Here is a 13,736-nt window from a genome sequence, read left to right on the forward strand (position 1 = left end):
GGGCCGGGCCTGCGGGTCTGTTAGGGCAGTGGCTCAATTAATAATAATTAAAAAATATATTAATAATAAAACAATTAATAATTCGGCCTCCCAGCGGGATCCCTGAGGAGCCAGCTCGTTGCCATCCCTGCTTGAAAGTGCAGGGAAGCTGCACGCAATGTACCCAGAGCCGGCAGTGCGCGGCTACGGGGAGTGGTGGATGGCGAATTGCTGTGAAAAGAGAGAAGGAGGCATTTCTGCAGCGCCCCGTGCAAGGCTGCGATCGTGGTCCCAAAGCGCGGACAGCGAGATCGGGGGCAGCGTGGTTCCCTGGTTCTTAAATGGGCTCCCCGCAGCAAGGCTCGCAGGCTGCGCCCGTGGTTTGAGGGCTTTTCTCCTTGTGATGAAATGGGGCCTGAATGTATCGCAGCCTCAGCTCTCCTCGTTAAGGCAGTGGTGCTGATAACAGGCAGTGGGGTGCTACCGGGTTATAGCACAAATCCGACCTTTGGAAACCAGGGTCTCTGTGATCCCCAAATCCCAAAGTCCCGCCGGACCCAGTGGTGTAAGGAGCTCCTGCACCGAGGGCAGGGCACTTGGCTTCGTCCTGGCACAAGGAGCTTCTCTTCCTATTCCCTACAGCGTGTGTGAGCAGGAGATACATCTACAGAGGCGTTATCCAGAGACAAAGGTAGTTAATCCCTGATGTCTTTCCCTTTGAACAGCAGTGAGGTGAGCGGTTGTGTTTGTGTGACTTTTTTATGACAGTTATTTGAAGCACTTTACATATGATAACAGCGTTTTGTGCCTCTCTAATAAGGAAAATGCACTGGGGCCATGAGTTCGCATCAGTATGTTTGTTTGTCATTAGTAAGGGATCAATACTGAAGGAAAAAATAGAAGAGGATTCAAGATTAAGGCTTTTGACACCGTTCCCCACAACATCCTCCTCAAGAAACTGGCTGCTCGGGGCTTGGACTGGCGTACGCTTCGCTGGGTTAGAAACTGGCTGGATGGCCGGGCCCAGAGAGTTGTGGTGAATGGAGTCAAATCTGGTTGGAGGCCGGTCACTAGTGGAGTCCCCCAGGGCTCGGTACTGGGGCCGGTCCTCTTTAATATCTTTATTGATGATCTGGATGAGGGCGTCCAGTGCACCCTCAGTAAGTTTGCAGATGACACCAAGCTAAGTGCGTGTGTCGATCTGCTCGAGGGCAGGAAGGCTCTGCAGGAGGATCTGGATAGGCTGGAGCGATGGGCTGAGGCCAACTGTATGAAGTTCAACAAGGCCAAGTGCCGGGTCCTGCACCTGGGCTGCAACAACCCCAAGCAGAGCTACAGGCTGGGAGATGAGTGGCTGGAAAGCTGCCTGGCCGAGAAGGACCTGGGAGTATTGGTGGATAGTCGGCTGAATATGAGCCAGCAGTGTGCCCAGGTGGCCAAGAAGGCCAACGGCATCCTGGCCTGTATAAGAAGCAGTGTGGCCAGCAGGTCGAGGGAAGTGATTGTGCCCCTGTACTCGGCTCTGGTGAGGCCGCACCTCGAGTACTGTGTTCAGTTTTGGGCCCCTCGCTACAGGAAGGACATGGACGTGCTCGAGCGAGTCCAGAGAAGGGCGACTAAGCTTGTGAGGGGTCTGGAGAACAAGTCTTACGAGGAGCGGCTGAGGGAGCTGGGCTTGTTCAGCCTGGAGAAGAGGAGGCTCAGGGGCGACCTCATCGCTCTCTACAGTTACCTGAAAGGAGGCTGTAGAGAGGTGGGGGTTGGTCTATTCTCCCACGTGCCTGGTGACAGGACGAGGGGGAATGGGCTAAAGTTGCGACAGGGGAGTTTTAGGTTGGATGTTAGGAAGTACTTCTTTACCGTAAGGGTTATTAAGCATTGGAACGGGCTGCCCAGGGAGGTGGTGGAGTCACCATCCCTGGAGGTCTTTAAAAGACGATTAGATGTAGAGCTTAGCGATATGGTTTAGTGGAGTACTTAGTGTTAGGTCGGAGGTTGGACTCGATGATCTTGAGGTCTCTTCCAACCTAGAGAAATCTGTGAATCTGTGAATCTTCCTAAAAATCGCGTTCTCATAGGTTTGATGGTAACGCACTTTTGTTTCACTTCTGGCTTCAGGACCACTGTGAAACAAAAGGAAAGAATCAATAATTGTACTTATCCAAATTAAATTGAAAAACAAGAATTTCATTCGTGTCATGGCAGCCTTACTGGAGGCTGTAGTCTGTTCGGTCTTCTGAAAATCAGAGCTAGAAAAAGCCATTTCAAAGCATCTGTCTCACCAAAGCAGGACAGGACGAGCTGCAGCCTAATGCACTGACTTTCTTACGGGACCGTAGCTGCCTGAGAGCTACATCCAAGCTCCTGTGGTAATTTGCCTGGTATCTGACAGCCTATTTAATTTAATAGGGAATAGTCAGTGTCACAAGACTGCAGGTGCTGGCAAAGTTGGTTGAAACCAAGTGCCCTGTGTTGTCTGTGCGAGAGGCGAGTCGCACAGCAAAGGGTTAGTCAGACTGGAGCTGCAATTAGAGAATGAATGCACTGAAATAAGGCTTGATTTTGTTGCTTTGACTGTAATCTTTTATCTTAGATTAAACTAGCGTATTTAATTAGCAACAAACTTTGATTTAAACCTGCTTGTTCACAAATTGCGTGTTGGTTTTGTGGCCTAGAACACCAAAAGGCGTTTGGGTGATTTGTGTCAACATGTCTTTGTTCTCAGCAGCATTTGAGAGGAGTCTGGCCTGAATCTAGGACTTTTGTTTTGGAGACCACGCAGCCTGGCTGGTAAATGTTGGTGTAGTCTTTTAAAACTACGAATGTTGTTTTTATTAGCACTCAGTCTCTCCTCTTTTCTTTCTCTTTGTTTCAGCCCAGAACAGCCAAGGACTGGAATCCTTTTAGCGTTTAACACTACCTTGGCAAACATCCTGCTGCTCTATTGTTGCCCTCCTGAAGTGCAGGAGTTCCTTTTTGAGGAGGAAAAGATCTCCAAACTCAGGGAAGTATTTGCACTTGTGTTTGGTGACATCTGCTTTGCTGCAAGCATCACTGAGTGCAGATCTACACAGCCTTTTAACCCTATTCTCTAGGGCAACAATTTTGTGCTCTAGTTCTTCCAGGCTCTTATTTGTCACCTATTTTCAAGGAATATAGGAAATAGTTTCTCTTTTAAGAAAAGCTTAGGTTGCTTACCCTAAGAGCAAAGATCTGTGCAGAAATCCCCATAGGGAAACAAAACCTTCCCCAGGGAAAACATCCTTGAACTGGTTTGTTCTGAAAGCTCCCAATTTCACAGTGCCTTTGGCTGGAAAATATTCAAAGGGCTGTGGCATGTTTAAAGATTATCTTGTTGCAATCTCTGGTGTAAGAGTGCAGTCTCTCCTCCTTCACTCCCTGCTTGCACAGATTGGGCTTAAAGGAGAGGCTGAAAACAGCCCAAGATGTCTGTCCCTTCCAGGCAATGGACCCAAGGAGGTAGCCTTGATTTTTTTCCCCAGTTACAGATCTGGTTTAGAGCCGGGCTCTGACTTAAGGACACCAAACTGCCTTCAGAGAGCTGGCGCTGGATGCCTGGTCAGTAGCCTCTCACCCCTTCTCCCTGGGAGAGTCTTGCTCTATTTCAGTGCACTCACAGGCTTTTGCACCACCTGAGTCTTTGATTTTCCTCAAGTTACTTTCTGTGTGGTTTGGTTCCAACTGTTCATAACTCCTGTCTTTTCCAGACCCTGCACTGCAGCATTTCCAGGCGCAATATGAAAAAAAAGAGCAGACTTAGTGAGACTGCATTTACATTGTATGGTTGTGCTGCACACCCCTGACCCTTGCAGCCAAACCAAAAACGAGAAGAGGGAACAATGTCTTCTCCTGGAGCTAAAGATCCTCAAACATACCGCAACCGTTTTAACAGAGCTGAATGCTTCCGGGGGAGCTAGTGATGTTTTGTCGCTCGCAGAAGTGGAGACATGGCAAAGCCGAGGTACTGTTCTGTAAAAAGACTAACTGTGCTTGCTGTAACTGCTGAAGGGACAGCCCAGGCCTGCTCTGTGGAAGCATCACCTCCCCGAAGCCTCGCTGATGTGAGGATATCCAGCCCCAGCTTTCCCTGCTGCCTTACCTCTTTGTCTTGGTGTGATAAAAGCAGGTGAGGTTCAAGAGCTGGGTCCCAGACCTGTAAGGCAACAAGTACGTATGCAGAGAAGTGTACAGCCAAACCTCTTCTGCTCTTTGGTGGGGTAGGAAAGAGTTAAAGGACAACAGAGGGCGAGTGGCTGCTCTATTGTTCAGGCATTGCTCGATCCAGGGTTGCTGATCTCTATTCCCGGATCTGCCTCTGGCTTCCTGCGTGACCTTGGGCTGGTCACCTACCTTTTCTTTTCTTTGGTTCCCAAATTGTAACATGGAAATAATTCTCTTCCTGCGGTGCCTCAGCCCCTGCTGCCTTTAGGGTGGCCGAGATCCTCTGATGGGAGGAAGGTAGCACGTTTCCACTGGAGAAATACTTACCCAGAGCACGGTAATTTGGGGGCGTGTTGGTGTTCACTCGGGTACAGCAGGGTGCGTGCTGCTGCTTGTGCTTTTTTTTTTTTTTAGTAGGCAAACCTGTGGTGGAAGTCAAATTCCGTTTGTGGTGGATGCAGAGCAACGTCAGCTGCAGCGTGCCCTTTCCTCACTAGGTGGTGCTTTTGGTCAACGATTTGAGTAACTGCAGGTCTTTTCTGTACAGAATCTCCTAATTTTTCTTCCCCGGTCTCCATTCCTTCTCTTCTTTCTCTGCCTTCACACTGTGGGGGACACTTGCTGATGCTGGGCGTTGAGCAAGGCCAGCCTGGCAGCAGTGCTCCAGGCCACCCGCGCCCAGCAGCGAGCTCCTCTCCCGGGCTTTGCCCTTCGAAGCGTGCATCGGTGCTGCTGGGCTGTGGCGGAGGACTGAATTCTTTCCGTGTTTTCTGTTCCCATAAGGAAAAGGCTTCAAAGAGCAGGTCCCCTCCCCCCTCTCTGCTGGTGAAGGGCATTTTAGGGAAGCTGGGGAAAAAAAATCCAGCTCCGACAGACGCGTTTATTTAGCAAACCGCTGCCCTTCCCTACCTTAGCGGAAGATTTTATTTTTTTTTTTAAGGAATTGCTGCCTTTTATCCATCTTTGTATTCAGGAGATGGTTACCTAGCCAAGGTCACTGCTGCTGCATGCCAGTATCACGCAGCGAGCCAGCCTCCTCTTCCTTCCACGGGCGCTGATCTCAGCGAGGCTTCCCCAGGTAAAGAATGGGAGTAGGATGGAAGAAGCAAGGTCCCACGCTGCTGCCGGGCAGGGAGAGCCACAAGAACAGCCCTCCCTTTTGTACAGGCAGTGGAGGAGGTGAATGAAATTGTAATCAAACGCTTCCTGCGCGGACATGCACAGGGCTGCGTTATTCGCTCGTACAGCGCGAGGCACGGCAGGGCGTGCAGGGTGTGCTGTCACCATCCGTGACCGTGCGGGCTAAATCAGCTCCTCGCCTGCCCTCAGCACCCCAAATTCGTCCTGTGCTGGCCCCTTCCGAGCCCGCCTCGAGCCCCTGGCCCGCAGCAGCGACGTTTGTTGAGGCTGAGATGCTCGCACCGCTGCCTGCAGGCTGCCTTCGTGCCGGGCTGACTTGCACCCGGATGCGCCCACGGGGAGGCTGCGAGGTTGCATCAGGGAGGCTGCGGGGTTGCATCACGTCCAGCTCCCTCCCCGGGGAATTTTACAAACGTTAATGAATGGGGCTGGAGCGCTGCCGTGACGCCAGCCAGCCGTGCGCGGGTTTATAGACTGAGGCCAGCAGAGATCATGCTCCTGCCTCTGGCACTGCACCACTGGTGGCAATTTCGTCTGGGTGCCGACAAGCCCGCGAGGGCAGTGCCTGCGGCAGCCCCGTGCTCACGTGCTGGATGTTGTGCTCATGGCAGTGACGTCCCCGCAGCAGGGACACGAGCTACGCAAATTTGCAGTGTGACACAAAACTCCTCTCGGGACCGGGAGCTGACAGTGATTTCTTTGTCATCCCCCCCCCGTTGTCGTCTTCCCACTGCACATACATTTGCTCGTGGTTAGTAGGATATTGCTGATGACTAAACCCCGGGTCTGCATCACAGAGAGCGTTTGAAGGAGCGACCCAGAACTGCAGGGTTCAAGCTCGTAAGAAGAGTGAGAAGTGGGGACAGTGCATTTCCTCACGTCTGTGAGATCTGGAGAGCAAGGCACTCTCCCCCTCCATCCTGGCTGGGAGGGAATTGCATCACTGGCTTGTACAGATATTTATTTTTTCCCAGAATGTGCTTGTTTTATTGTTTTCTTCCGATGGAATCTGCCAGCCTGTCCCAAATTGTGTGGTTCTGAAATTTCAAAGCAACATACCTGTGTGGGGGAGAGAGAATGAGTGGTTTTCACTTTGCAATCTGGCTCTTCCCTCCCTCCTCCCCGTTCCCCACATCCCCATGTGTTACAGAGCCAGCTGCTCCCGGAATAGTTTGGGAATGAAATGTCACCGTTTGAAACTGGTGAGTCACACTTTTTGAAGCGGGGGGGGGGGGGGGGAGGGAATATGAAATCTTGTGGTGTGGCAGAGCGTCTCCTGGTGAGTACAGAGAGATTTGGAAAACCACAGGCTCCCTGATGATGGAGTCGAGGGGCTTTGAATAAAGGCTGCTGGGTGTGTCCGCGCTGCTTTCTGCAGGAGGATCTCGAAACCCGCTGCAAACTTCAATTGTCTTACTTAACATGCCCGCTGCAGCTGGATCCTAGCGCCTTCTCCGACAGGACTAGGTCGTATCTGTCTGACAACGCACCTACAGTGACTCTCTTAATTAAGTCTCCCTGCACTGCTGTGAGGTATGTAATTACAGTGAGACCTGACTTAAGCAACCACTCGAGGGACTAACAACAAAAAAATCTTTACCAGTGCAGGGAGGAACAGAATTTTAGTGTTTTTTTTAATTATTATTATTTTATTTTTATATTTTAGGGGAAGTTTATTAAGCAAAGGGGATCAATTAGTCTGGTTTCTTCTCAGTTTATCCCTGTATTTGGGTGATGCCTTTAATCTACTGCATTGTAATATAAGTGGTCGGTTTCCTTCCAACAAGATCCTTGAGATCTCTTGCCTTTGAACAGAAATTGCTACAGAAAATGTCAATTAGTACAAGTGGTAGCAACAGTCTTGTGAAATGAACTATTGTTTATCAGAAGCTCAGCAGTTGTTCCTCCCTTCCCAACCCCTGTCCAGTGGTAAAAATAAAATAAAATAAAATAAAAATGTTTAGTCACAGGGCAGCATTCTGTGTTCCTGCTCCAGCCTACGAGAGCCAGCCATTTCCACGCGGCAGCTCTGCCTCGTAGGCACTAAGAAATGGGCACCTTGAGCTGAAGTGCCATGGTTGTTGTAGTACTACTGGTGTACTACCGAGCGGTCCCGGGCGTGCTGACTGTAGCTGTCGCTGCCCCAGCCTGCTGCCAGAGGTTTGTGTCCAGTACCGGAGGCGGCAGGGCGAGCTGTGCGTCACCAGTCACAGCCTTAATCTCAGTTACAGCATTAATCTCAACTGCCGCCTATTTCAGCTTGCATTAATATCCCAAGCACCGAGCTGTGGTGGCCACGGAGAAGCCTCTGCTTCAACAGCCGTGAGCTGAAGGGCAGGTAGAAGCTGGAAATGTTGATACCATGAACAGTCCCAGTATGGGCTGGCAGCAATCCGCTCGAGTCCCATCTTCAGTGGGATTCTGGAAACGTGCTGTGAGTAAAGCTCCCCAGCTGCAAGCCAAACTATGCAGCTAGCTTGGTGAGGGTTTTGCAAGAGTAAGCCCTGAGGGGCTTGATGCCATCTCTGTTTTATTTGGACGACTGAGCTGGTAACAAGATTTCATGAAGTGTGCGTTTATATATCAAATTTTAGATAGCATTAACTAGAAACCCACATACTCTGTTGTCACTAGGTTTGACAAAAATAATCTCTGGATGCAGAAGTTTGCTGCAGACCCTAAGATTTTAAGACAAAATAAAACAAACCCTGTACATCACGGCCCCAGAGACAACCTTGGGAAGTCTGGGTGCCATTCCACGTGCCTTTTTCTCTGCAGTAAAGCCTGCTTATCTGCCCCACTCTTTTCTCTTTTCTTCATCATTGTTGCCCTTTTCTCTTAACACAGACCATTTCAGTGATTTGGCTTACGCTGCAGGTCTGCAGAGAATTGAACCAGCAGCACTGCGGGGCTGTAAGTTGCTGCAGGGACACAGGAGTGAGCCAAGGAACCAGGTAAGAAAAAGGTGCCCCCACAGGTACCTGGGATGCCATCACATCTGACATTTCAGTTACTGCAAAACAGTAACGAGATGGGAATGGCTGCAGGTCATCAGTTCTGAAACATAATGACAGTGTTTTAGTGCTTGGTACTGTCTTTTTACCCTCCTTTTTCTAGCATAGATTTGCCTCCTCAGATCCCTAATGGGGATTCTTTTTAGCTTACAGTTTCTGGCAGATAACTCCCAGGATAATGTTGGGCATGATCAGTACAAATATGCCCTGTTGAAAAGTAGCTTATTTCTTAGAATGAAGTTAGCATCACTTCAAACTGAGTAACAAAAGGTGAACTTACTGAATATACAACTTAAATGCTGAATTCAGTAAGCACTTGAAGTCTCAAAGTTACGTGATACTTTCGTTAAAACTTAATGGATTTTTGCCCAAATCAAAGGATTTTGTCTGATCACCTACTGTGGGATTTTCCGGACTATCTGAGATCACACCTCCTCAGCCTTGTAGGCCTTGGCAAAACTCATACCTAACGTATGGGATTCTTCCTAACTTGAACAAGCACTTCAGTTCATTCTGAAAGGCCAACATTACTACTGATTTGTTTTGGGGAAAAAAAAAAAGGAAAAAAGGACAACCAAAATGACGTTGGACATTCATTAGCAAAGCATTGTCAGAAAACAATAGAAGAACAGACAAAAGCCAGTCCAGATTCTGTGGTATTTCCTAAAGGGCTCCCTCTGGCACATGGCTATTCCCTGCCAATCCTTTTGTATTGTTTTTGATAATGAATAGAAGCTGAACAGATGATTGTTGCATTGTCCACTAAGTGATTCATTTACATTAAATACTGCTCCAAAAGTAGGCTTTGGGTGGACTTTTTTAGTCACTACAGTTATTTATTTGTACAGTTTAATTACCATCTTTTAATTCTCCACTGTACATAATTATTTCCTGATTGCTTCAGCTAAATTACATGGGTTGTAACTCCTCAGAAGTCAGTGGTCCAACAAGCCCTGACAGAAGCAGCAGCATCTCTGACGCTTAAGTTTGAAAGGGCATCTATAGGAAACTGCTCTGGTTTTGGGTAGGTGCTGAGGTTCTTCAGCATCTGTCTGCAGGTCTCGTGTCCTTGGTGCCTATCTCTGAAAGTCAGGCTAAGTTCAGTCAAGCACAAACTTCGCTGCATAAATCATCACAGTTTCATTGATTTTTCTTCATTAATCTCTCAAATCCTGCTGCATATCTGCACCAAAATTTCTTTATTAACCCAGGGCTTCTATTGCAATTTCAGGCTTTTCTTACAGAGAGCAAAAGTTTTGGTTTGTTTCATTTCGTTTGGAAGGGTGTGACAGAAGTTAGATGCTGGAGGGCTTATTCGCACTACTGCAGTTAGAGGAACTTCACCATAAGAAGCCATTTCATCCCAAATCCACATGTAGAACTGCAGGTCCTCTGTTCCACTGACCTGTATGTACTCATGGGTAGGGAAGAGTGACACAACCTGAAGGGATTTTTGATGGTGAAGGCTCTAAGGAAATCAGCCCTGCAGGCCTTTCCATCTCCTGGTGTCTGAGGAGTTGCAGGACTTTGCATTTGTTGAATAGCTGGAGTTACACCTCAAAAGCCCTGATTTCCTAGTCATTCTCTGTTCCCCATTCCACGTACCACACAGAGAGGTTCGGTGTGGACTTTCGGTTCTGTGGGAAACAGGTTGTACAGTCTGAGGCAAGGCAGCAAAATATTTATGCAGAGAGGGGAAACAAGCAGTCCTAATAGCACTGAGTTGTTCGTGTAATATGGCCTAGGCTTAAATCTGCCAGGACGGAGCAAAGCAGCCCTTTTCTGACGTTTTCTCAGTCCCTTCTCCATCCAGTTACAGAAAAGTAAATCACCGGTTCTGTGCCAAGGTATAAAAGAAACAGGATTTTGTTTGGAAGGGTTTCTGTGTCTGTACCTGCCAAGGTGAGACATGAAAAATAATGACTCTTTGCAATCAGTTTCCCTAAACTCATCAGCCAAATGAGCAGGGGGGGACAAGCGTGTTCTAGTATCCCTGTCGCCCTCCAGCTGAAGCTGCACTGAAGTTTTTTGCTGTTCTTTGCTGCTGGAGCTTCTGAACCTGTGCAGGAGCTGCTAAATGGCTGCCTAAGGTGTAGGCTTCTTCGTGTGTTCCGTTTCTGTTACCGTGCTTCAGAAACCGCCTTTGACTGGTCTGTGGTTAAAGCAAACTGCCCACCCCTTATGATGTCCTGGAGCTTTGGTCTTCTTTTGGGTGATGCGGCATCTTCAGAAACCTAGATAAAGCTCAGCGGACACGCAGACAAAGCCAGCCCTCCTTCTGCATAAAACCACAAAGGCCTGTACTGCCAGGGTTTCCCCTGCTGCCTTCCTCTTTAACCCTCCAGCGTTGCTCTCCTTGTGTTGTTGCTCTCCCAGGAGCCCACAATGCTCTGTGTTTAGTGGCAGGCGATGAAATCAAACCGTGCATTAGCAGCTCCGTAATAGCTTTGCTCAGTGGAACCCAGCTTCCTTCATTAATCCAGAAAATGAGAGTTGTTTTCGTACATTTGAGAAGCTAATTATTTAAGTGCTGGGAATTAAGGCTCATCAGATACTGGAGACTGACTTTGCTTTTGTTTCCCAGGGGATGGAACAAGATGGAAGGAAGCTGCTTTTACACAGGTGTGCAGTGGTAACTCACCAGTACCCGGGACAGGGAGCAGCAGCGTGTGGATCCCTTTCCACCTCAAACATAAAAGTCTCTTTGTATGTCTCCTTTTCCCCAGACATTGTGTGATGATTCTTCCCATTCGAGTAGATTTTTTAAGTCTCCTCTGATCAAATAACTCTATAGCTTTATTTTTTCTGCCATTAAAAGACGGACCCTGCTTGTTGTTGACCTAACCTGAATATTTTGCAATAAAATAATGTCTCAGCTGAGATTTAAGAGGGAAACTGGCTCACATCAGTTGGCCTTCTGTAGTCAGTTACCCTTCAGGCTTACCTACGATCACCACGCTCAGAGAGGGGCTTAGGCTGAGCAGCTGCTATCGAACCTAGCAAGGGACCTTCCAGCGGCTTGGAAAACAGGAGATGAGTTGGGTGAAAACCCCCCATGTCTGTGGGAAACCACAGACGAGGACCGATCTGTTGTTATAAACAAAGTTTTTACAGCACAATGAATTCTAACAGTAGATGGGTGCTTTTGACATTCTTCCCAGAAAATGACAGAGAAATGACATTGATGCAATTGCCGGTGGCCGTATGCTACAGAACAGGGATTTGGTTCTGATAGTGTCGCTGGATGGACCCACTGTTTTCTTACAAGCAGCTCGCCAAGAACAAATTTCTCATTTTTAATGAGATAGCCAATGTCCTGTGTTGTCTTCAGAGACTAAGGAAGTGAACTTTTCTGTGTGTTCAGTTGGAGCCAGATGTTACAGTATTGTCTGGATGTAATTGACTTGACAAATAGCAGGGGTGACATTTTAGCTCCATTTAAGTCAGTGGCAAAATTCCCATTGAGTTCAACTGGGGCCAAGATTTCATCTTACGACAGTGATCCTCAGAAAAATAAGTACAGGCATTCTGTTTTTCTGGGACTCTTTTTAACCTGTGGGCTATGAATCCTTGGAATTCCGTGCGCTGCTTTGAAGAGGTCTGCAAAAGATCACAAAGACAAGCAAGTGTATTGTCAGTAGGTTTAAATTAGCTATACAGAGGGCCGTGAGTCCAGTGGAAAACTGCAGGAGTCGATTACAAAATTTGAAGGCAGCTTAATCCACAGAAATCCACCTGTCCTTTGTGCTCCTTGGACAGACGAGCATCCTTCTGGCAGGACCCGTGCAGCTGAACTCTGTCACTGAATGTTGTAGATTCAAGCAGCTGCCCTGACCCCGCTGCAAGGACTGAGGCAGGTGGAAACCTCTAGTCTGGCATTTGTCAGATGCTCTTACCAGTGGACTGGACTGAAAACGAAATCTTTGTTTTAGAGAAGATGGTGTAGCTGGGGATATAGGACCAGTTTTGTAGCAAGGTCAGTACTTTGTCCGTGAAATAAATGAGCAGGTACACACACAGCGGGCTGCCTACAGACTGCAAGGTGTTTGAAGTATCTATTGGGAAGTAAAGACAATCAGCTCTGGCAGAATCATGCAACAGAGGTTTCAGCCCGGTGGTCAGACATACAACCTGATGTGCTTTTAAGTAATGGAAGTTCATAATGCTTTGATGAAAACAGGCTTGAACTAGGAAAAAGATCACTAAAGATTTTAAGAGTCCTTTTAAAGTGTTAAAAGTGTTCAGTTTAGGGCTTCAAATTTTTTTCTCTGTGGGTTTTGGTAAGCGGAGTTGTTCTCCAAGTTCTTTCCTGGTAGATTGTGTGAGAATTTGTCTTTTTTTTACAGTGCCTGAAAAAATGCAGGAGAGGCACTGAGGAACCTTCATGTGTTATGTGCTGGTTATTAGCATGGACAGTCCTTGTGCTTGTAGGAGCAAATGGACTCTTTGTGATGAGAACAAGATGCTATAACTGGACCTAAGATTTTAGCCGTATGCGCACACAGGCTAACTTTTTGTGTCTTTTACCAGAAGTCGAAATGGGGTTCTTATTTGGAGACCTGGGCCCAGGGGAAGCAAAAAGACCTCAGAGTGAATGCCAAAGTCCAGCATCTTCCAGAGAATACCCAAGAAGAGTTCCTCTCCTTTTCCTGTTGAGGAGTACCTAGGGAGGAGTCGCCTCTGATTGCTCTACCAGAAGCAGGATGACACTTAAGGAGTACAACTTCATGGCAACATATTCCTGAGTACCTTTCTCCATTCTACCAAGCATATACAGAATTGAGAGCTTTTCAAGCTATTCAGCCCTAGAGTTTCAAACCAGCAAGCAGCACAGGCTCCTGCATGGCCCCCTTGAAATCTGTTTTTGGAGCCAGGATCTTCAGTCTTACTGGTTAAATCCTGAGAAAGCTTCACTTGCAATTCAAGTTTTTTTTTTTTTGAGGAATCCTAGCTAAACCCTTTGGCGTTGCTCATGAATCAGATTTAAGGAAAATATTCATGTTTACCTGAGAACTAAATTGGACGTTTTTAGTACATGTTATGCGGAGAAGCATGTCCAAGTGATAAAGTAACAACTGATTCTTGACTATCCAGCAAAGTCTAGAAGTGCCACCTTGGGATGACGTGGATTGAGGATACAGTTGCTGTGCTTTTCCATGTGGAGGAACTCTGCGTCTTCCCAGCTGAGCTATCATGTAATACAGATGACTCTCTGGAGGGAAAGTTCGCAGCACATTTGCAGTATGTTTTAGCTACAGTCAACATTTATATTCCATTGTCATTTGGGGGTAAGAACTAATTGGCATAATCATCAATGCTTTAAAATTAAAAATTCCTCCAAGAGACACAGGAGAGATTGAAACAGTTTCCAGCCCCCAGAGGCAAATCCTTTCCCAAGCTATCTGCTGCACCAAAAGGCTT

At 47.6% G+C, this 13,736-nt stretch overlaps 1 long non-coding RNA gene across 4 annotated transcripts; it reads left to right on the top strand.

Annotated features, from left to right (window-relative positions):
• Window positions 1-48: 48 nt before the first annotated feature.
• LOC308178588 lies at window positions 49-12,980 on the top strand. Of its 4 annotated transcripts, none has more exons than XR_013939839.1 (6): window positions 49-670; window positions 2,705-2,769; window positions 2,855-6,503; window positions 6,680-6,834; window positions 8,149-8,255; window positions 12,846-12,980. It is a non-coding gene; the product is annotated as an uncharacterized lncRNA (long non-coding RNA). The 4 variants fall into 4 exon arrangements; XR_013939841.1 differs by having other exon boundaries at window positions 2,708-2,769; XR_013939840.1 differs by having other exon boundaries at window positions 2,708-6,503.
• Window positions 12,981-13,736: the final 756 nt, after the last annotated feature.

The sequence above is a fragment of the Anser brachyrhynchus genome, assembly GCF_964034855.1.
Source record: "Anser brachyrhynchus genome assembly, chromosome: 15".
NCBI lineage: Eukaryota > Metazoa > Chordata > Aves > Anseriformes > Anatidae > Anser > Anser brachyrhynchus.